The 22,796-nt window shown below is 42.3% G+C and overlaps 1 protein-coding gene across 1 annotated transcript in view; it reads left to right on the top strand.

Moving 5' to 3' along the window:
• The first annotated feature begins 3,950 nt into the window (after positions 1-3,950).
• Positions 3,951-22,796, top strand: part of UBE2E3 (ubiquitin conjugating enzyme E2 E3) — a 167,790-nt gene continuing 148,944 nt past the window's right edge. Inside the window, exon 1 of the mRNA XM_081943989.1 lies at positions 3,951-4,078. The gene's annotated coding sequence lies outside the window, so the exon portion shown is untranslated. The remainder of the gene's footprint in view (positions 4,079-22,796) is intronic.

Here is a 22,796-nt window from a genome sequence, read left to right on the forward strand (position 1 = left end):
TTATTATTTTATTGTATGCTGCCCAGAGTCCTTCTTTGGGGGAAGTGGGCAGTTCAGAAATGTGATAGATAAGATAGATAGATAGATAGATAGATAGATAGATAGATAGATAGATAGATAGATAGATAGATAGATAGATAGATAGATGATAGATAGATAGATAGATAGATAGATAGATAGATAGATAGATAGATAGATAGACAGATGATAGACAATGGATAGATAGATAGATAGATAGATAGATAGATAGATAGATAGATAGATAGATAGATAGATGTAGGTAGGTAGGTAGGTAGGTAGGTAGGTAGGTAGGTAGGTAGAGACAGACAGACAGACAGACAGACAGACAGACAGAGCGACAGGGAGGATGAGCAAGCAAGCAAGCAATAAGAATAACAACCAAAATGAACAGATCCAGTTAAAAATTGGTAAGTCAGAAACAGCAGATTGCACAATGACTGGATTCATATATCTTGTTCAACTATAATATGGCTTCTCTGTTTTTCACTTTGCATGTTGTTGCCTAAACACATCTACTGTGATACATTGAAAAGGAAGGCACTTAGAAAAACAACAACGTCTTAATGCAACATCTGAAGCAGTTCATAGTGTTACGAACCGCTTTGCAGTTATTTGTAAATTGAACAGTGAAAAGGGACTAGTCTTTGGCCGAAGAAGGCATTTTAAATTCATATTATTGTTTTCCTCTTTACTAAGAAAGATATAGAATTTTAGTAAGAATTGATTATGTGCCAACAAATTGTTTTCATCTCCCGGTGACCACATAGATACAACTTTCTCCACGAAAGGCTAATATTATGAGCTAAAAATCTATTAGTCATCACTATTATCACTGTCAATATTATCAGTGTCCCTGATCTCATAAACATTTTCAGCACATAGTCAGAGACCTTCTCCTTTAGACTTCCACAAAGAGCAGGAAACAAATTAAATAAACAGAGAGAGGGATCACTGGGTTAAGGACAGCGTGTATTGTCCGAGTCCGTGCTTGGCAAGACACACCAGAATTGGTGAGAGATGCATAAGAAAGATATCTCTCATCAGGATCCCTCTTTAGTCTGTTGACTGGCAATATCAAAGATCAAACCAATAGATACATTATCTGTTTATTTTTGTTCATTTTTTTCTCATAGGAATATAGGAACAGGTCACCTAGAAAGCGCAGGAAACCTGTTAGTTCCTCTAATTAAGTGCCCTTTCTGCATTATTTTTATTTTTATTTATTTTATTTTATTTATTTATTTGTCAACATGTACAAGGTAACAGGTATTAGTATAGACATGGATATTTTCGCATGAGATTGGTACAAATAGATGGATATAAATAAGTATAACATGGCCATGAACACATAAAATGAGTATATATCAATGGGGACAGTAGGACAGGGATGGTGGGCACATTGGTGCACTTATGCCCACCTACTTAGGGACCTCTTAGGAAATGGTGAACAGTTTAAGGTTAAAGATATGGGGGTTTGAGGAACTAGCAATGGAATCAGGTAGAGTGTTCCAGGCATTGACCACTCTATTGCTTTCTGCAATTGAATTTGGAGCAATTAACTCTGAGTTTGTATTTATTGTTTGCCCTTGTGTTATTGCGGTTGAAGTTGAAGTAGTCGTTTACAGGTAGAACGTTATAGCAGATAATTTTGTCTACTATGCTTAGTCCGGAACGTAGCATAGACATAAGAAGCTTGACACAGCAAGCAATGTCAAGCTTCTTGTTGAATATAATTCTCCTCTCAAGATTATCTCAATATGCTTTGCCATCTGAAAAACATCTGTTTTCCAGTTCCTTCAGTTCTCCTATAAATTAAATACCAACTTATCAGAATCTATGTATACACATACAGTCTTTCTAATCTGCCTTAGATTGTAGCTCCTGGCATTGGTTTTGTCTTATGAGCCGCAGGGGAGATAGAGGGAGTACAGTGGCAAGCTATTTTTGAGCAGCAAATGAACTTCCTGACTTGTGGTTTCCTGATCAAAACTGTTCCCTGGCTTGCATTCACCAAGCTTTGCCTCGTTAATGCTTTGTCTTGCTTTTTGAGTTTCCTATCCCGCTCCCCCCCCCCCAACAACTTGGTAGGAGCTGGATTTTGCATCTTGCTATTTTTAAAAAAATAAATTCCACCTAAGCTCTTTGCTGTATTTGAAAAAGATTCCATTCTTTTTCTAGAGGTGGAACAAAAAGAGTAACTTCATTTCCTCCTAAAGGTCTGGATCAAAATTCCTGTTGTATCCTAAGTGCCTTGCAGCTGAGATCCAATACATCAGGACTATCATGGAAGAGGGCTTGTAAAAATGAAAGAAGTGGGAGCGGGGTTTGCAACACATGGGAATACAAACAATGCACTTCCAACTGAACCGTTGAAGTAGCTGTGTCATTTTCCAGGCTGCAGCAGGTCTACCATAGCAGTGGTTTTGCACACACACACAACTGCCGGAGCAACTTTCAAATCAGCTGCACTGGTTTGACAGAAAATGCTGCTGCATTGACAATTTCAAGAGAAAGGCTTTATTTGTGCACTAGTATTCTGTAAAGCATCTCTGACCGCTTTTGACTCTTTTTCACCAACCCAACAAATAGCACATCTTCAAATAACAATATATAGCTTCTAGATGTGTACAACTGAAAGATTCTTTCTCTGCAAGTGGGGATCAATATCTATTTTGGAAAAGTTCATGTTGGTGGAATCAGTGGTGGGTTGCAGGCGGTACGCCCCGGTGCCTGCCGGGAGCACCGTGTACCGTTCTGCTACGATGCTCCAGAGGGCCCACCTGAGCTCCTTACCTGTATATGAGCTCTTTGGCACTTCCGCACATGCACATGGAGTGTAAGGTACTTGCGCGATGCTCCGCCGAGCAGCTGGAGTGTCGCAGAGGCGTCGTGGAGGTAAGGACGTCATGGGGGACAGCGGAACCCACCACTGCGTGGAGAATACACACACACACACACACTTAATTAATTTGATTGGGGCTTATTTTCCTGTTGGTCTTGTGTGAGTGTAGAAAACAGTTAGCTTTTGTTGTCCTCTCTCTCCCTCTCCCTGTCTCCCTCTCCCTCCCAGCATCTGAATGCATTTACTGACTTTAGCTTTTATAACTGCATTTGTACCATAAGGAATTACCTAAAACTATAAAAAGAACATACAAGCGTAAAAAAAAACCCTGATGGAATCACAAACCATAAAATATGCTATGAGATCTCCTAGGGTTGTGCCCTTCAAAAGTGGATTAGAAAAACAATTTAGACATCATGCAAGTGCAGCATCTCTCTGCCATTCCTTAAAATAAAATCCTCCAGCTTCTGCACAAGCTTGAGAACGATGTCATTGCTTTAAGAAATCCACTCATTAAAGTGACATGACTCTTAAAGCAGCAACATCTTTTTTTAAGGCTCACATGGAAACCTGAAAAAGAGGGGTTACTCCAACTAATGTAAGAAAGATGCTATACTTCCCGTAACATTCAACTCCGCAGGGCAAGGGCAAGGAATCAAATACTGCTGAGCCGAAATATGTCATGTTCCTACACAGCATCAGTGTTAATGTTAATCCCTCAATGGGAGGGATGCAAGGAGTTGAAATTCAGCAGGCTTTGGAGAGTCCCACTTCCTGACCTCTGGTCTAAAGAGCCTGAACTCAAGGAAAGAAATTTTGAACTATGCTCAAGTAAAGGAAAAATCTGAACTTTGCCAAGCTAGCTTGCTAATTGTTAAGTTGCAGAGTTGAAGGGAGCCATTTAAGGACACAGCCAGAAGTTGAAGATAATCAGTTCTTGAGCCAGCAGAGAAATACATTGGTCTTAAAAGGGAATGAGCCCTATTTTTTCTTGGCAATGTTCTCCTTATGAGTGGATTCTCCTGGCTTAGGATTTCCCTTCCAAACAGCACCAACTGCTAGCAGGGAAAAGCAACCACCAATCATACTCTGCAACAGGTGTTTGGGGTGGGTCTAGTGAGTAGAGGCAGCTGGTTTGAATGACGGGTTAAGCTATTTCCCAAGTGGATCATCAGATCACAGGAATGGAGGTGCTATCTGCTGGAGGCTCATCAGGTGGGCTATTATTGAATAGGACAGTCTGAAACAGTTTTAGGTTTGGTAGAGGTGGTTAGATGATGAAGCATTAACAAATGAGTTCCATCCTTGACTAGTACTGCAAGGAAACGGTAGCACAGGTAGTCCTCGACTAACAGCAGTTCATTTAGTGACAGTTCAACGTTACAAAAGCCCTGAAAACTGTAGCTTATTTTTGTCACAGTTACTACCTTTGCAGTATGTCCATGATCATGTGATCAAAATTTGGCATCTGGTTCATATTTATGACATTTGCAGTGTCCCAGGGTAATGTGATCCCCTTTTCCAACCTTCTCACAAGCAAAGTCAATGGGAAAGCCAGGTTTCATTTAACTACTGGGCTACTGACTTATCAATTGCAGTGGTTCACTTAACAAATGTGACAAGAAAAGTTATAACAGCGAGCAAACCCACTTAACAAATATCTCATTTAACAACAGAAATTTGAGTCCCAATTGTGGTTGTAAGTTGAGGACTACCTGTAGTGTGCATATGGATGGGATAGTTAGAAGATGCTGTAGCAAAATGGCACTTCTTACCTCCAAATAATAAAAACATTAATTATGGCCATGCAAAATCCTTTGAAAGCAATACAGCTGTAACGTGCTCATTTGTGACATAGTCAGCAACTTAGAGCTGGCGGAAGCCAGGTCTCTTTTCCAACTTAAACTGGGAGTTTGGCTTCTTAAACACAGGCCTAGTCTTCTCTCAAAGGGCTTCTAAATTCAGGTGTCTGCAGAACATGTGTGAAATCTCCCAACCACTTTGAAAAATACCAGCCATGCATTGTATGGGCAGCTGCCTCTGAAGAAGCAAAGGATTAGCCTGCAACTCAAGTTAAGCCATGATGGTCAGGGGGCAATGCTACATAGGCCAGAAGGAAGCCGCCATGTCTGCAACAGTCTAAAGCAAGGATTACTCCGATCCCAGATCAGCTATACTGCAGTGTAGATGAAGTATGCTGTGTAATAGTCATGTTCGGAGAAGAGGAAAAGCATGATTTTTACACCGGAGTGGCTAAGAGGTGACTTTTTTGTGGATAAGGCAAATGAAACATTGAGAGGATATTAATGTTTCATTTGGTTTGGCTCTGCAACCAAACAAGACAAACATAGACTTCAATGGATAATTAGAATTGCAGAAAAATAATTGCTACCATCCTGCCTTCCATTGAGGACCTGTATACTGCACGAATCAAAAAGAGGGCTGAGAAAATATCTACAGACCCCTCACATCTTGGACATCAATTGTTTCAACTTCTACCCTCAAAGCGATGCTCTAGGGCTCTGCACACCATAACAACTAGACACAAGGACAATTTTTCTCCAATGCCATCACTCTGCTAAACAACTAATTCCCACAACACTGTCAAATAATTTACTAAGAATGTATTACTATTATTCTTCTCTTCCTTCCTAGTATCTATCACTCCTCATATATGACTATAACCATGTTGCTTGTATCTTTTAATTTATATTGTTTTTATTTATTTCCTAGTATGATTTGATAGCTTGTTAGTAACCTTGACTATCACTAAATGTTGTATCTTTTTATTCTTGAATGTATTATATTCTCCTTATGTACACTGAGAGCATAGGCACCAAAGACAAATTCCTTGTGTGTCCAATCACACTTGGCCAATAAAGAATTCTATTCTATTCTATATGGTGCATCAAAGCAGTTGCCCCCTTACAGATGGGGGGAATGTAAACCCTTAGCCCATTCCCCTCCAAACTTTTCCTTGGTGCAGGAATTCAAAATAAAAGTCCTCTCAAGCAAGGTCTTTCTAGCCTGATGTCCCCAAATTGCCTAGGAAACACAGAAGTTTCTGACAAAGAGCCTTCTGAATGGGGAGGACAATGTCAGAGCCAGCTAGAATTCTATGGGGAAAAGAGCTGACAAACTCCATGCATTTATTTCACTGTCGCTCCCTGCTGCAGAATAACACTTCTGCCATGGCTGCTCTTGGCACTTCTGTTTCTGCGGTTTCACCCTGCCGTCTCTCCCCAGCTTGCCTTTCCTCCTTTCCTTGTATCACTGGGACAAGGATAATGGAACATTACCATGTGGGGCGCATTCCTATTTAAGAAGTTGCCTTTGCGAGAGCTGGGCTGGCCTATTATCTGATTCTAAAATATTAGCTGTGTTAATCTGTCGCAGCAGAAAGAGCAAAGCTGCTTGTGATAGCCGAAAGATCTCCAAAAATATTGTGGCATTATTGTGGAAGGCGGATCAATCCTATTGCTTCGTTGGAGCACTCTAATAGCAGAGTACTCTGACAACTAGTAGAAAGTATGGGGGATGTTACATTCACTGCCCTACTTGAATTCCCCACCCCCACCCCACCTCTCCTCCTTGGTTACTCAAATTGCTAGGCATGCGGTCAGATACTGACTAATTATGGTTAAGGGCAATCACCACTAGAACTGAGAAGATTACTATTAGCTAATGCTTTGCTGAAGATGCTTCACATGTACTAGATGGATATGATATGTATTACTGGAGACAATCATTTCTTCTTTTTGGGACTTAATTAGTATCTGAAAGTCATCTACCCTAAATGGATGTTGTTTTACCACATATAACTTATAAAAAGGAATCCAAAGAGACTCAGATTTATATATTGATATTTATTAGATTTTTAACCCAAAAATGAGATGCCAACATACCTAATACCTTTATCTCCTATTTCCCCTGCAGGAAGTTAGGACCCATCCCTCACCTAGAAAAATGAAATATTCTAGGAAATATTAAAAAGGCAGAATATTATGTTTCCCTGGATGAGAAAAGGAGAAACATGTTTTAAAGACAAAGTAGCTCCCTTCAGCTCCAGGGTGATGGGATTAAGACATGGACCTTGGGACATGATAGGATTAGTCCTCTACCCATCTCACCACATGGACCTGGTAAGATTACATCACCCAGCAAGGCTCAATCAAGCCTGAGACACAGGACATGGCTCCATGAAGTCTGACAACCAATCAGAATACAAGCTCAAATTCAAAAGCCCAGAGAGGGCATAAAACCAAGGCACTCTCAGCATCTTTTCCCCACCAGGGACCTCAAACCATGTGGTCCTGTCCACCATTAAAAACCATCTTTCCAAGCAGTCTCCATATTTCCAGTGTCTTTCTTCCCACTTGGAAATGAACCTGGATGGACATTTCTTCCAACACCCCCCCCCCAACCATTTTGTAAGGTGACTTGGACTGAGTGAGAGTGACTGGCCTAGCTAGTTTTCCAGTCTCCTGCTTTCAAGAACAGCCCCTTCACCACTACACCAAATTGTCTTTGTGCTTCTCTTATAACAGCCCTATATAACATGCATTGTTTGAGAGATCATTCAGAGCATATTTTGTGGGGAAGGGATAGCCAGGGAAAAACAAAGATCTAAAATCTTTATTGCATGATTGCAGAATCCACCTTGGCCTGCTTGAAGATTATTTCTTATCCTCATAATTTGGCAGAGTGGGGGTGTTGTATGTGTTAATGCAAACATCAATCCTCCTAGATGTTCATTAGAACAATTCTGAAATGTGCCAAGCTTATTCCAAATCTGTGTGGAATGATGAGTTTGGGGGTTGTTTTTTTTGCTAGCAGACAATGACTATTTTTGCTAATTCAATGGTTTGAGGAATAATTTCTGCATCCTGGCATAATCAAGTATGAATCAGGTGGCATGGGTTTATAAAACTTAATAAGATTCTATCCTGTAGATGTATCACAGATATTGAAGCAGTTAAGTAAAGACAAGCCTGCATTTCCAATGCAGAATATGCAGTTTTGAAACATGGGATTGCAACTTAGTTTAAGCAATGGTAATAAAGTGACAGAAGCCTTTTATCAATTACACTTCATGCCTCAGAAATTGAAGCTTGAAAAAGGAAGATTCCCTCTATCTTTTTGCATAACGACAATTAAAGTTCACTAATTAAAACTGAAAGAGACGCCTTTCTTTAAAGACCAAAATGAAAAAAATGATAATTATTGAAGTTATATTACACCTGTAGGTTTTTAAAACTAACACATTTTTCCCAGCACTGACATTCTCTTTATATGTGTGCAAATCATGGATTAATATGAATGACTATAAGAACTCCAAAGGGAGCCATTATGATTTTCTTTGCATCAATAATCCTCAGAGTTGAAAAGATTTACACATTGTAATGTAAGGTCTCCATGGCTTATCCGAAATAATAAACAGTAGGAAATGGAGTTTTGCTCCCGTGTATATATTTACTCATTTAGGGTTTTTTTTTTCTACCCCTCCTAAATTATATTATCCTGAATGGCTTCATTTTAAAACTGAAAATGTATCTATCCAGCAGTAAATCAATTGACCTTTTCATTTGAAGGATAGAGAAATTATACACAAAATACTGCAAAAGTTGCCTTTTTATCATTGGTTCCTGATCAGAGCATTGTAAGGATTTGCAAAGAGGTTTGAGCAAAAGCTTTGAGCTTCATGGGGGTGCATGGCCAACCAACTACAGGTAATCTTCAACTTAGAACAGTTCATTTAGTGACTGTGCCAAGTTACCACAGTACTGAAAAAAGTGGTTTATATGACCATTTTTCACACTTACGACTGTTGTAGCACCTTCATGATCATGTGATCAAAATTCAGAAGTCTGGTTCATATATTTATGACCGTTGCTGTGACCCAAGGTGCAACCTTTTGCAACCTTTGGACAAGCAAAGTCAACGGGGGAAGCCAGATTCACTTAATAACCGTTTTAGTAACTTTTCAACTGCAGTGATTCACTTAACAATTGTGGCAAGAAAGGTTGTAAAATGGGACCAAACTCACTTAACAAATGTCTCAGTTAACATTAGAAATTTGGGGCTCAATTGTCATAAATAGAAGATTATCTGTATTTTGTTTTTATCCAGAAAATCACAAGTTCAATCCCCAGGGATCTTTAAATAACATCTGGAAAAGACTCTTGGCTAAAACTCTGGAGAACATTTTAGTTTAGAATTGGTTACTTTGAAGATTTGCCATAGATTTTTGTGTTCATGACCTCTTAAATGTTGTAGTGGATATTATAATTGTGCTGAGTTGGATTTTTTTTAAAGGACTCTTAATATGAGTTCATAATCTCTCTGGAGCAAAGAAGTTGAATTTTATTTCTATTGACTGAAACTGTGACCAAGGAAGGGTATCTGATATTGCTGTTTTAGTTTCCCACAGTGCATTGGGTGTAATGACAACTTTCAAATGCTGCCTCTTATTGATTCAGATCTCCTTCAGTCACTGCTGGAGGTCTTTGATTATAGGAGTAAACCCCATTGTAGGGCTCTTTGCAAAAATACAGGAGACTATAATGACATATAATGTAAGATGATTTGTTCCCCAACTTCTATTTCACAGCTATCTTTAGGAGGAGACAAATGCATAACTTATTAATCCATTTCTTACTTTTACTTTGAGAGAAACCAACTGAAAATTGAGTTCTAGTTTGTTAAAGGGAGCTTGTCAATGACTGACTGACAAGGAGGCTTGGAATGCTAAGCAGCAGGAAACTGGGTAGATTAGCTTTCCTAAACCTTGTGCTTTCCAGATATATTGAGATGTCAACTCCCAAAACCCAACCAGTAACTGAATAACAAGGAATGCTGAGACTTGTAGTAATACTTGTATGAGATAGAGGATGGTAACTTTTGTTGGGGCCTCAGTGTGAGGAAATCTGATGTATCTTACTTTAGAATTAGAATAACAGAGTTGGAAGGGGCCTTGGAGGTCTTTTAGTCCAACCCCCTGCTTAGGCAAGAAACCCTATACCACTTCAGACACCTGGTTGTCCAATCTCTTCTTAAAAACTTGTAAATGTTGGAGCATTTACAGCTTCTGGAGGCAAGTTGTTCCACTAATCAATTATTTTAACTGTCGGGAATTTTCTCCTTAGTTCTAGGTTGCTTCTTTCCTTGATTAGTTTCCATCCATTCCTTCTTGTCCTGCCTGCCCTCAGGTGCTTTGGAGACTGACCGACTTCCTCTTCTTTGTGGCAGCTTCCAAGATTTTGGAACACTGCTATCACGAATCTATTCTAGAACTCAAGTTTTTTTTTGTTCTTACTTACAGTTCAAACAATGTAACTGTTGACTGAGTAGCCCCAAAGAAAACATGACAGCAAAACAACTCTTAACTTCTTTCCTATAGTTCTATTTTCAAACAAATTCCGATTGGGAAGCCATCATTCCCAGCAATAGAGATGTCGAATGTGAACTAAAATGGGCTCCTAGGGAGAAAAGGACATTACTCATCTAACTAAAGGGTTAAATCAACGAAATCCTGAATGCTCATAATAGTAGCTACCAGCATCAGTAGCCTGGCCTGTTTAATGCTTATTGTGCAGGTGCAGAAGTAGGACATCAGCTTGAAATGTGTCTCCTCAGAAGTTACAGAGTGATTTCTCATAAATAAAGGCTGAGGTTATGAGCAGAAGAAAATTGTGTTACATACAAGCCAGTGATTTGCTGGATTGGGATAGCTAAAATGTCCTGTGAGCTGAAAAGAAACAGATTAAAACATATTTTATGCCTTTGAGTCATTGTTGACTCCTGGCAACTACATGAACTAGCTTCTGCAGTTTTATTGGCAACATATAGGAAGTGGTTTGCCATTGCTTGCGTTCTGGGGCTGAGTGGCTAACTGCCTTTGTGCCTAGGGTGGGACTAGAACTCACACTCTCCTGGTTTCCAACCAAGTATCTTCACCATTACACCAAACTGGTCTTGTTCATGTATATTCTATGTCAGAGGTGTCAAACTCAAGGCCAGGGGGCTGGATCCGGCCCGGAGGTACTTAGATCTGGCCCACGGGGCTGCCCTGGGAACAATGAAGGGCTGGCCCACGTTGCTTCTGCCAGTGAAAACAGAGCTCGGGAGGGTCTTGCAGGAGGTCATGGAACTTGGGAGCCCATTTTCACTGGCGGAGCACTTGGCTCACCACAGGCACCTCCAATACGAGTGACGATGAACTGGCCATGCCCACCCTGGGCCCCAAGGTCAAACATAACCCTGATGCAGCCCTCAGTGAAATCAAGTTTGACACCCCTGTTCTAGGTGGTCTTTAATGAACTTCAGTAGTCAGTTTCAGCTGCTGATTTTCCATAATATGCAGACAAGTAATAACATTCTACTTTACAGAACTGACATCATACTGTTATTAATAACATACTGCCAAGAGAATCAGAATATTCAAAAGGGCATAAGAAATTCATCAAAATATCATTACCACTGTTGTCATAATTTGAGATTGCCAAATCTTCAGAAATTTCAGTATGGTCATTAGATACCGTGAAGTCTTGTACAGGAATACCACAATCATCCAAGATTTTAATGGTATTCCACAAACTCTCATTAGATTTTGGAATAAAAATACAAGGGATCCGAGAGTCCAAGTCCTACATGAGTTTTCACGATCAGGACCCTAACCCTTGGTGATCCCTGCTGTAAAATCAATGAGCTGGTAGGAATTCTCTTGGAGCATTGTAAGAGTAATGTAAATGCTATGGATTGCAATTATTAAAGAGAGAGTTGCCATTGTCATAGTGATGATGCATTGGTGAAAGGGTGCAATGAATCTATGACTCCCATTGATTTTAATAGATCACAGTCATGCTAAGGCTAATTGGCTGCTGTCAGTAATGCATTATTGTATTACTGTTCCCCGACTATTGCCACTGGGAAGATGTTTGTTATTGAAGTCATTTATGTGCTGGCAGTCTCCACTTTAATAATGGAGAATGAAATATTGTTATCGCTATTGCACAGTGCATGAATGACAATTCAACATTATATTCCTGGGTCTAAGGATGCAGTGTCTATTGAAGCAAGCGCCCCCTGTTTCTGGAGCAAGGCCAATTAGATGTTATTATTAGAAAGAAGCTCAAGTGGGTATAGATCTGCATCAGAAGCTGGCTGCTATAGTATGTTGAATGCACAGAACATAAAATGCCACTTGGAAAACATCAAAGGAGGATAGTTTTGCAACTTTCGGAAATACCGTATGCATTCCGTGGATAAACAGCATTCAGTAGACTTTCTAAAACTCAGGCTTAAATCTCTCCCTGATGCACAGGGCTTGGTTTTGGCTGGATCCTATTTTATATTTTCTTGCCTTTACTCTTAAGGGTCCGGGCAAAGAAAATTCTTTTTCTCCCTCTCTCCCACTCTCATCCTTTAAAAGACTCCAGAACCATCTTCTTTTGTCTACCCTCAAATATACAGTTGTACCCTAAAACAAAGGAACTCTGCATTTACATTTTCCCCCTTCAAAGCCTGATCAGCTGAGCTAATGGAGCAATTCACTATAGCTAGCTGTGCAAAGAAGCAAAGAATAGCTTCAATTGTTCTCCAAGAGCTAAAAGTCTGCCTTTGTGGGTTGGCTTCTGGAATTATTGCTGTGGATGGATGCATGACGAAATGGGATGAAAAACCTATCCAGTGCACAGGACTGACTGCCTTTGAGTAAGCTAAGCAGAAGACTAATTATGGGGAAATAGTTCTGTACTTGAGGGAACAAGACCCAAAGGAAGCTTTTAAATGCAAAGTAGGTTGTCGGAAGTGGACTGAAGTTCAACATGTATCTTTTCTTTCTTTCCAATGGATTCATGGAAGCATTTGGCCTCAACATCTTAAGGGATCGGTTTCTCCATCTCACTGGGTCTCTTTAGAACCAGCCAGCGATCTGACTGTTTATTGCAACCTTCTCCAGTTTGGCCTCCCCTGGACGGGTCAGAATTGCGGCTCAAAGACTCCTTCAAGTAGCATGCTAGTTTGGCATTCTGGGAGTTGTAGTCCCAGTACATCTGGAGGACCTAGAGAATGGCTCGATGATTGTTTTGTGTTTTGCTTTATTTGTATAGTGCCTAGAGAACTCTTGATTGCAGAGCAATTTGACAATGAATGAATAATATATGTTATATTTCTTTGGCTTATCTCAGTGCCTGTGCAAATCTAATTTGCAATTGTGTAATAAATAGTAATGTGTTCCAGGTTTCTTTCACTCAGTCAAGTCGAAGTGCTGCATGAACATATCTGATTATTTCTTCTGAAGATTCCAGTGGATGACCATGAGTTCCACTTGGTGGCTAGTCATCTTCTATAGACATGGTCATCAGAAGACACCCTTCCATTCAACAGTTAGCTGTATTAAAAGAAATATTCCTGGCAGGAAAAGCTTAAGAAGGGGAGAAATTATTTGGATTTGGCTCACCAAACTTCAGCACCAGAGGAATAGACTGAATACCTGTTATTAAAAGTCACTGAGGTATAGGATCTTCTTTCCCCATGAGGAGATATAACGGTCTGATTTGGCTCTGCAACCAAACAAGACAAACATAGACTTCAATGGATAATTAAAAAACAATTGCTACCAAACTGTTTTCCATTGAGGACCTGTATATTGCCCCAGTCAAAAAGAGGACTGTGAAAATATCTACAGACCCCTCGCATCCTGGACATAAATTGTTTCCACTTCTGCCCTCAAAATGACGTTATAGGGCACTGCACACGGGAACAATTAGACACAAGGACAGTTTTCTCCCGAATGCCATCACTCTGCTTAATAACTAATTCCCACAACACTGACAATAATTTACTAAGGATGTATTACTATTATTATTCTCATCCTTCCTATTATCTATCTCTTCCCACTTATGACTATAACCATGCAACTTCTATATTTCAATATATATTGTTTTTATTCATTTCCTAGTACAAGCTGATAGCCGATTAGTAACCTTGACTCTCACTAAGTGTTGTATCTTTTTATTCTTGATGAATATATTTTAGTCTCCTTATGTACACTGACTGAGAGCATAGTCACCAAAGACAAATTCCTTGTGTGTCTAATCACACTTGGCCAATAAAGAATTCTATTCTATTCTATATTCTATATTCTATATTCTATATTCTATATTCTATATTCTATATTCTATATTCTATATTCCATATTCCATATTCCATATTCCATATTCCATATTCCATATTCCATATTCCATATTCCATATTCCATATTCCATATTCCATATTCCATATTCCATATTCCATATTCTATTCTATTCTTTTTGTGCAACTTCTGGTATTATTAGAGCTGGACATGGATTCAATGACAAAAATGCTTTGGAGTTATTCAGACCAACAAACATAGCTCTCTTTGCAGTTCCCTGAACTGATTTCTCCCCCCTCAGAAGACAGGCAACCCCAGGAAAGTGCGGCTGCTTTAAATACAGGTAGTCCTCAACTTACAATCATTTGGTTAGGGACCATTTGAAGTTACAATGGCAGGAAACAGTGACTTATACCCTGTTTCCACACTTGTAACTATTGCAACCTTCCTATGGACATGTGATAAATTTTCCAGCACTTGGCTAACTGGCACGCGTTGATGACAGTTGCATTGTGCTATGGTCATGTGATCATCATTTGAAATCTTCCCAGCCTGCTTTTGACAAGCAGAGTCAATGGGGGAAGCCAGATTTACTTAATGACTGAAACGATTCATTTAACAACCACAGTGATTTGCTTAACCACTGTGGCAAAGAAGTTTGCAAAATGAGGCAAAATTCGCTTAACAGCTGCCTTCCATGTTTAGCCACAGAAATTTTGGGTTCAATTATGGTCCTAAGTGAAGGACAACCTGTAATTGTACACAAGTGCTACATTTGTGCCTCTACTCTCCTAGGCACTGTTCCGTCCTGGTGATTCTTTCAAACTAACTCTCCTCAAATACAATTATTTTGGAAAGCAATGCCTTCTTTTTGCCAATGCTACTTTTCCTTCAGCCCTAGTGATAATCTCTGACAGTGTTTGCCAAGAGGAAAATGTTTGTTGTTACAGTATTAAAAGTCACTAGAGAGGTAACCTCCTTGTATCAGCAGTGCAAGTTATCTTCGATTTCCAGAGATACAACCATCAGCACTTAGTTCTGGATATTTTTTTCCCCCTGCTAAGACTTTTTCCTGTAGCAAAGAGAAGAACAAGATATTCACACTCCTTCATTGTGCATTCTGTAGGGTTGTATGCTAACGCATCGAAGTAAACCAGCTTGATTGTGAGATTCCAGGGTCTTTTCAAGAAGATGTTTTTTTTTTTCATTGAGCAACGTGGGAACAGCACGGAAGAACATCTTCCAGCCTAGCTTCAGTTGAGAAAAAAACTTTCTGGCATTGAATATTTTATATACGTAATTAAAGTCAACAGTAGTTGATATAAGCCAGCTTGTCTTTCATCAGCTGGGCCCTATCACAACTCTATGCCAATTCACTTGAACGGACTGGAGAAACCATATCAAGCACAGAATTTTTGATCAACCTCTATTCTATTAGCTTTTTAAAAAGTATACTTTTTTAAAAAAAATCTGAATTGGGGTATAAAGTAGAGCAGTCAATTTTTTTTCAATTTTCCACAGATACTGTCTATATTTTGGAATACTTGAAGGCCTGGCCTGTTAATTTTAACTCATTTTTAAATGTATTGTCTTATAAATTCGGTTTGGGTTTGTTTTTTGTTTTTTTGGATATGTATTTAATTTCTTTTTAACTTTTGGGATGTGTGTTTTTTAATGTTGTACGCCGCCCTGAGTCCTTTGGGAGAAGGGCGGCATATAAATCCAATAAAAACAAAACAAACAAACAAACTGAAGGTCAAAGGGAATCTTTAGATCCGAATTTCCTGTCTTCCAAAATTTCAAGACCCTCAGTGAGAAATTGAAGTATTTGCCAGAGAAAACAGACCCTATTAATCTTCCATTAGGGCAATTGTATACAGCTGTGTTATTTCCATTTGGGCTACTCTCCTTCCTCAATTCAAGCCAGATGGGCTAAACAATAAGACAAGGATTGGCAACAGTTATGGCACCAATTCTTCCCCCTCAGCTCTCCTTCCAGATCTCATAAGTTCACTAAATACCTGTGAGATTTTGCAAGCTCAGGAGAGTTTGACTTTTAAAAAAATATTTGCTTTTTCCTTGATAAGGATTGTCTCGTATGCGCCCTGAACACCTATTTCCAGCCCATGTGACAAGGTGTGTGTGTGTGTGTGTGTGTGTGCGTGTGCAAGCTTTCCTCAAAAGATGATTTAAAATGGAATAATAAATTGAAATCCAGGGACATTATGGAGGGTTTCGTATTACTGCTTTGCAGACAGATGCTTCAGCGCCACAAAGTGCTGAAATCCTGAGGGTAATTAATCATGTATGCGGAATGCATGCGTACTAGTTTCATTGCACATGGGAAGCAATGACTGGTAGTAGATTCCCATAGCATGTGCAGCATGTAAATGCATGTCCCTCCATCAGCTGTGTCAGGCTGCAAGTGAAATTTATTTAATATCACACAAAAGAAAGTTAAAATAGGTCTTCCACCTGGATGAATTTAATTTCCACCTCGGCACACAGCCTGAAAAGAATTGGTACAACTACTGCTACCAATCTGAGTGCGGAACTATCCTTGTTACAACCACCATAATAATATGGGATATGCTGCTTTTTAAATAACTTTGCACATGTGATTATGGAGAGGGGAATAATGGTTTACTGAGAAATCCCAGGATGTAAAGTGACAGAATTTCCAGTAGGAATATTCATTTTTATTTATTTAAAAGATTTGGAGGGCTTCCCCTATTAAGCACAACTTTGGGAGGCTCGCAACAGATATGACTTGAATATGAATATGATCAAACATCAGGATAATTCCAGGTCTGGATTACACTGTGTTGATGCAGGAATGGAATAGAATAGAATAGAATAGAATAGAATAGAATAGAATAGAATAGAATAGAATAGAATAGAATAGAATTCTTTATTGGCAAGTGTGATTGGCCACACAAGGAATTTGTCTTTGGTGCATATGCTCTCAATGTACATAAAAAGACAATATACATTAGCCAAGAATCATAAGGTACAACACTTAATGATATACCTAGGGTACAAATAAGCAATCAAGTCATACAAGGAAACAATATCAATCATAAGGATACAAGAAACAAAGTTATAGTCATACAATCATAAGTGGGAGTAGATGGATGATAGGAAGGAGGAGAAGCAAAATATATTGTGCTGAAGACGCAATTTGGAGGGTTAAACCAACAAGAACTCGGTTATACTGTCTCTTGTTTTCTTGGACTCCTCAGAATTTGCCAGAATGTTACAACCCTTCATGACAAGCAAGGCCCAAGTAGCAACTGGCTTGGGGGCTTCCTCTATCTCCACAAAACACATCCTGCAATTTCCAACCACAGACAATCTGTCATGATAGCAAGTGTGAGGAATTTGCATTCCAACCTTTTCCAGGCCTGAAGCACTGTGGTTCCTGGAGATACCAAAACAGGGACAGATGGACCTGATCAACAAAAAGTTCTGTCAGGTTGCTAGAAGTGGTAAGTGCATATCCCTTAGCAGTCTGGGTAACACCATCAAAAGTCTTGTCGATAGCAGAGTAGCAATTCTTAAATGGGCCATAAGGCTCCATTACATTTGGAGAACCATAAAGACGGGAACTTTCCCTCAGCCTGGGAGGTTCCTTCACCTCAAAACTCCGAAGATACAATTAAAATGTCCCTGCTGGAGAAATGTGGGTGGGGATGATCACTTCAGAATCCTGTGACATGTCCCTTAGGGTATTTTGCCAATAAAATTACTTGCACTCGTTTTGACCTAATTTGCACATTGACAGGAATAAACGGGGTAACTTAGACAACTTCTTGCAATATTTTCTGGAATTGTATTGGCTTTGTAGACTCCAAATACAGAGGCAAGGTGTTGATAGCACATGTGCTGCCCTTTGCCACTTGAAATATATGTCACCTGTCTCCTTAGAGTGGCTCGAAGTGGCACACATAGTTGCATACCTGAGGGAAGGGACTGTTGAGTCCTTAATGTTCTCTCTGCATCAGTGGTGGGTTCCTACCGGTTTGCACCGGTTCAGCCGAACCAGTAGTAGTTTGGTGGCCTGGGCCGCTGGAACCAGCAGTGACCTAAGCCTGCCATGCCCTGAACCAGTTCATCTTGTTTTTTACTTCTGTACATGCGCAGAACAATTTTTATTGTACTGCGCATGCGCGCACATAGCACGCCCAGGAGCAAACCAACAGTAGTGCCTGCTGGAACCCACCCCTGCTCTGCATGGTTGTTTTGCCTACAGATGTCTCATTGCCCAACGAGGCAAGATCATTGGTGCAAGCAAGCGCCAAGTTCAGAGAGCACCAAGGACTCCACCGTTCTGGACTACATATACTCCCTTCTGTTATTTTATTTATTTATTTATTTATTTATTGGATTTCTAAACCGCCCCCTCTCCCAAAAAGGGACTCGGGGCGGTGTACAGTCAAATAAAATGCAGATAAAATACAATAATATAAAACAATTAAATACTAAACATTTGGATGGAGGAGATAAGACTGTACAAGAAATAAATATACTATAGAAACCCTAAAAAAAAAAAAACATCCCCAATTAAAATACCCAAACCCAATTAAAATATATCCCCGGGAGACAAAACTAAGAGAGTGCCAGGCCAGCTGATTGAAACAGGTGAGTCTTTAATTTTTGACGGAAGGAGCGGAGGTCGGTGGTAGTTCGGATGTCGGGGGGGAGGTCATTCCAGAGGGTTGGGCCCATCACAGAGAAGGACCTACTCCTAGGTGTCGCCCGCTGGCATTGCCTAGCGGATGGCACCAGGAGGAGTCCCTCCCTGTGTGAGCGGATTGGTCGTAGGGACGTGTGTGGTAGGATGCGATCCTGCAGATAACTAGGTCCTATGCCATGGAGCGCTTTAAAGATGGTAATCAATACCTTGAAACGCACCCGAAAGGCCACAGGTAGCCAGTGCAGCTCGCGCAGGAGGGGTGTTACGTGGGAGTATCGTGTACTCCCCATGATAACCCGCGCGGCTGCGTTCTGAACTAGCTGCAGTCTCCGGATGCGTCCCAAGGGAAGCCCCATGTAGAGGGCATTGCAGTAGTCCAGGCGAGACGTCACCAGCGCATGAGTGACCGTGCGCAGGGCACTCCGGTCCAGTAGGGGGCGCAATTGGCGCACCAGGCGAACCTGGTGGAACGCCCCCCTTGCCACGGCTGCCACATGGTCCTCCATTGACAGCCGGGCATCAAGGAGGATGCCCAAATTGCGCGCCCGTTCCACAGGGGACAGTTGTTCGCCCCCTATGGCCAGCGATGGTGTCAGCTGGCTGAACCGAGGTGCCGGCATCCACAGCCACTTAGTCTTGGAGGGGTTGAGTTTGAGTCTGTTGTCCCCCATCCAGACCCCGACGGCTTCCAAACACCGGGACATCACTTCGACAGCCTCGTTGGGGTGGTTTGGGGTTGAAATGTACAGCTGAGTGTCATCAGCGTACAGGTGGTACTCAACCCCAAAACCACGGATGATCTCACCCAGCAGCTTCACATATGCGTTGAACAGGAGAGGCGAGAGGACCGACCCCTGTTGCACCCCACAAGTGAGTGGCCTCAGGGACGACCTCTGCCCCCCTGTCAACACACATTGCTTCCGGTCGGAGAGGTAGGAGCCGAACCACCGCAAAACGGTGCCTCCGACTCCCATCCCCTCCAACCGGTGCAATAGGATACCATGGTCGATGGTATCAAAAGCCGCCGAGAGGTCTAATAGGACCAGGATAGAGGAACAACCCCTATCTCTGGCCCTCCAGAGATCATCGACCAACGCGACCAAGGCTGTCTCTGTGCTGTGCCCGGGTCGGAAGCCGGACTGGCGTGGGTCTAGATAGTCGGATTCGTCCAGGTGTCGTGGGAACTGCTGCGCCACCACATTCTCAACAACCTTCGCCAAGAAGGGGAGGTTGGAGACTGGACGGTAATTAGCTAGCTCCATTGGGTCGAGCGAAGGTCTCTTGAGCAAGGGTCTCACCACCGCCTCTTTCAAGGCGGTTGGTAAGTATCCCTCACCCAATGAGGCGTTCACCAGGCCCAGAAGCCAGCCTCGTGTCACCTCCCAGGCTGCCAGTACCAGCCAGGAGGGACACGGGTCCATTGAACATGTGGTGGGCCGCAGCCGTCCACGCAACCTGTCCAAATCCTCAGGGGCAACAGAGTCAAACTCCTCCCAGAATGGTCTCTCAAGACTCGCTGTTGATGGCTCGTCTGGTCCACTGACGGAGGTCCATCCGCTCCGGATCTGATCAATTTTGTCCTGAAGATATTCCCCAAACTCCTCTGCTCTTCCCTGTAAGGGTGTCTCTCGCGTCCCCTGCGATAAAAGGGAGCGGGTCACCCAAAACAGGGCGGCAGGGCGGTTATCCGCGGACGCAATAAGGGCGGCACAATGCCTACGCTTGGCCACTCTTATTGCCACAAGGTAAATCCGCAAATAGGCTCTTACCTGTGTTCGGTCAGATTCGGAGCGTGAGGACCTCCACCTGCTCTCTAGACGTCTCCTGTGGCACTTCATCACCCTTAGCTCCTCAGTAAACCAAGGAGCCCGGGTGGGTCAATGCCGCAGGAGAGGTCGCAAAGGCGCAACCCGGTCCAAGGCCCCAGTCGTCACCCTATTCCAGGCAGTCACTAGGTCCTCGGAGCGGGAGCGGGACAGGGCTACAGGTATTGGCCCAAGCTCCGTCTGGAATCTGTCCGATTCCATCAGGTGCCTGGGGCGGTACCAGCTTGTAGAGTCTGGTTTCGCCTCCTCGCGGTGGGGGATAGCGCCAGGGAAGTCCAGCCGGAGGGATGAATGATCTGACCATGACAGGGGCGTGATGACTAAGTCCCCTATTCCCAGATCACTCGTCCACTGTTCAGATACAAAAATGAGGTCCAGTGTGTGGCCCCCTTCGTGAGTGGGGCTCTGAACTAATTGGGTCAGGTCCATGGCCGTCATGGAGGCCATGAACTCCCGAGCCACCTCAGAAGCCGCTCCCATCGACAGCAAGTTGAAGTCCCCCATGACCAAAAGTCTGGGAGTCTCAACTGCCGTCGCTGAGATTAGCTCGAGGAGCTCGGGCAGGGCTGCTGATGCATAGCGAGGAGCCAAGTATACAATCAGCAAGCCCCACTGCCTCCCTGGGCCCCAGTTCACACCAAGGGACTCACACCCGGGTATCTGAGGGACAGTGAACTCCCTCAGCTCTAAACATTCCCGAATAACCACCGCCACCCCACCACCCTTACCCCGGGCCCGGGGCTGATGGAATGCCCGGAAACCTGGTGGGCACATTTCCACGAGGGGTAAACCACCCTCGTGGCCCAACCAGGTCTCCGTTATCCCTGCAAGGTCTAGCTCCCCCTCTGAGATCAACTCATTAATGAGGGGGTCCTTGTTGGTAACAGACCTTGCGTTGCAGAGCATCAGCCGCAGGCCCTGGCTCTGTAGTTCCTGTCCACCTAGACTGCAGGGGTTGGTACAAACGACCGGGCGTAACCAGCAGCCACCGTCTCCCAACCGACCTTGGGATCTTATCCTGTCCTCGCATCCCCTCCTCCTTACGACCGTTGTAATAGGACAACCCTCTGCTCGAGTGACCTTTGTTTTCCCCCCCTCCACCGCATCCCCGTCCTTCCTGGACTCACCTGTTTGTCTGGCACTGGCTCTCCTCCCGGTCTGATTGGCCCTCCCCCCCCACCCTGGAACCCCCTAAAAAAGATAAAAGGGGTTAGAAGGGGTTTGTCACTGCTGCCTTACAGGAGCTGGTGGTGCTTTGAAGAAGCCTCTTTGTATCCAACCCTTCTCCTTTGTCTCCAGCCTTTGTTTCTAGGGGAAAGGTTTTGGAGAAGATGTTGGGGACTGCAGGTACCAAAATCCTAAGTGAAGCAGAATTTCTAGATCTCTTTCAGTCAGCTTTTGGATCCAGGCATGGGACTGAAATTGCAGTATTTGCTCTTGTGAATGACTCCTATTAGAACCTGGAGCAGGGAGCATGATATCTATTTTTTTTAACTCTCGGTGGCATTTGAGATGATGAATCATGGCATATTTCTGGGCTCTCTGTAAAGGTTGTGAACCAGGAGCAGGTTCTATTCCAGCCTAAGGAGTCAATTCTAAATGGTAATAGTGGGGAATGACCAATCGAGTTCATTACTCCTTATGGGTGTCAAAGAGCTTGGTTTTATATTATATTATATGAGAGGTTAAGCCAATGATGCCCAATTATAGAGGGAATGTGGTGGCTCAGTGACTAAGATGCTGAGCTTGTAGATCAGAAAGGTCGACAGTTCGAATCCCTAGCACCACATAATGGAGTGAGTTCCCATTACTTGTCCCAGCTTCTGCCAACCTAACAGTTAAAAAGCATGTAAAAATGCAAGTAGAAAAATAGGAACAACCTTTGATGGGAAGATAAAAGCATTCCATGAGCATTCGGCATTGAGTCATGCCGGCCATATGACCACAGGGATGTCTTTGGACAGCGCTGGCTCTTTGGCTTTGAAACGGAGATGAGCACTGCCCCCTAGAGTCAGGAACGACTAGCACATATGTGTGAGGAGAACTTTTACCTTTACCCAATTATATACCTCAGGAGACGCAATAGGTATTCTTATTTGATGTCTTGCAACAGGAATTAGATGAGATGAAACAAGTTGAAACTGAATCCTATCAAAATGGACTTGTTTGTCCAGAATTATCCAAGTTGGTGATAAACTGGTTTATGCTCCCTTTGAAAAGTCTGATTGATGATTTGGGCAAGTTTCTAGATTCGTGACTTAGCTTGATCAGAATGTA

Source organism: Natrix helvetica, assembly GCF_964273705.1.
Source record: "Natrix helvetica genome assembly, chromosome: 1".
NCBI lineage: Eukaryota > Metazoa > Chordata > Lepidosauria > Squamata > Natricidae > Natrix > Natrix helvetica.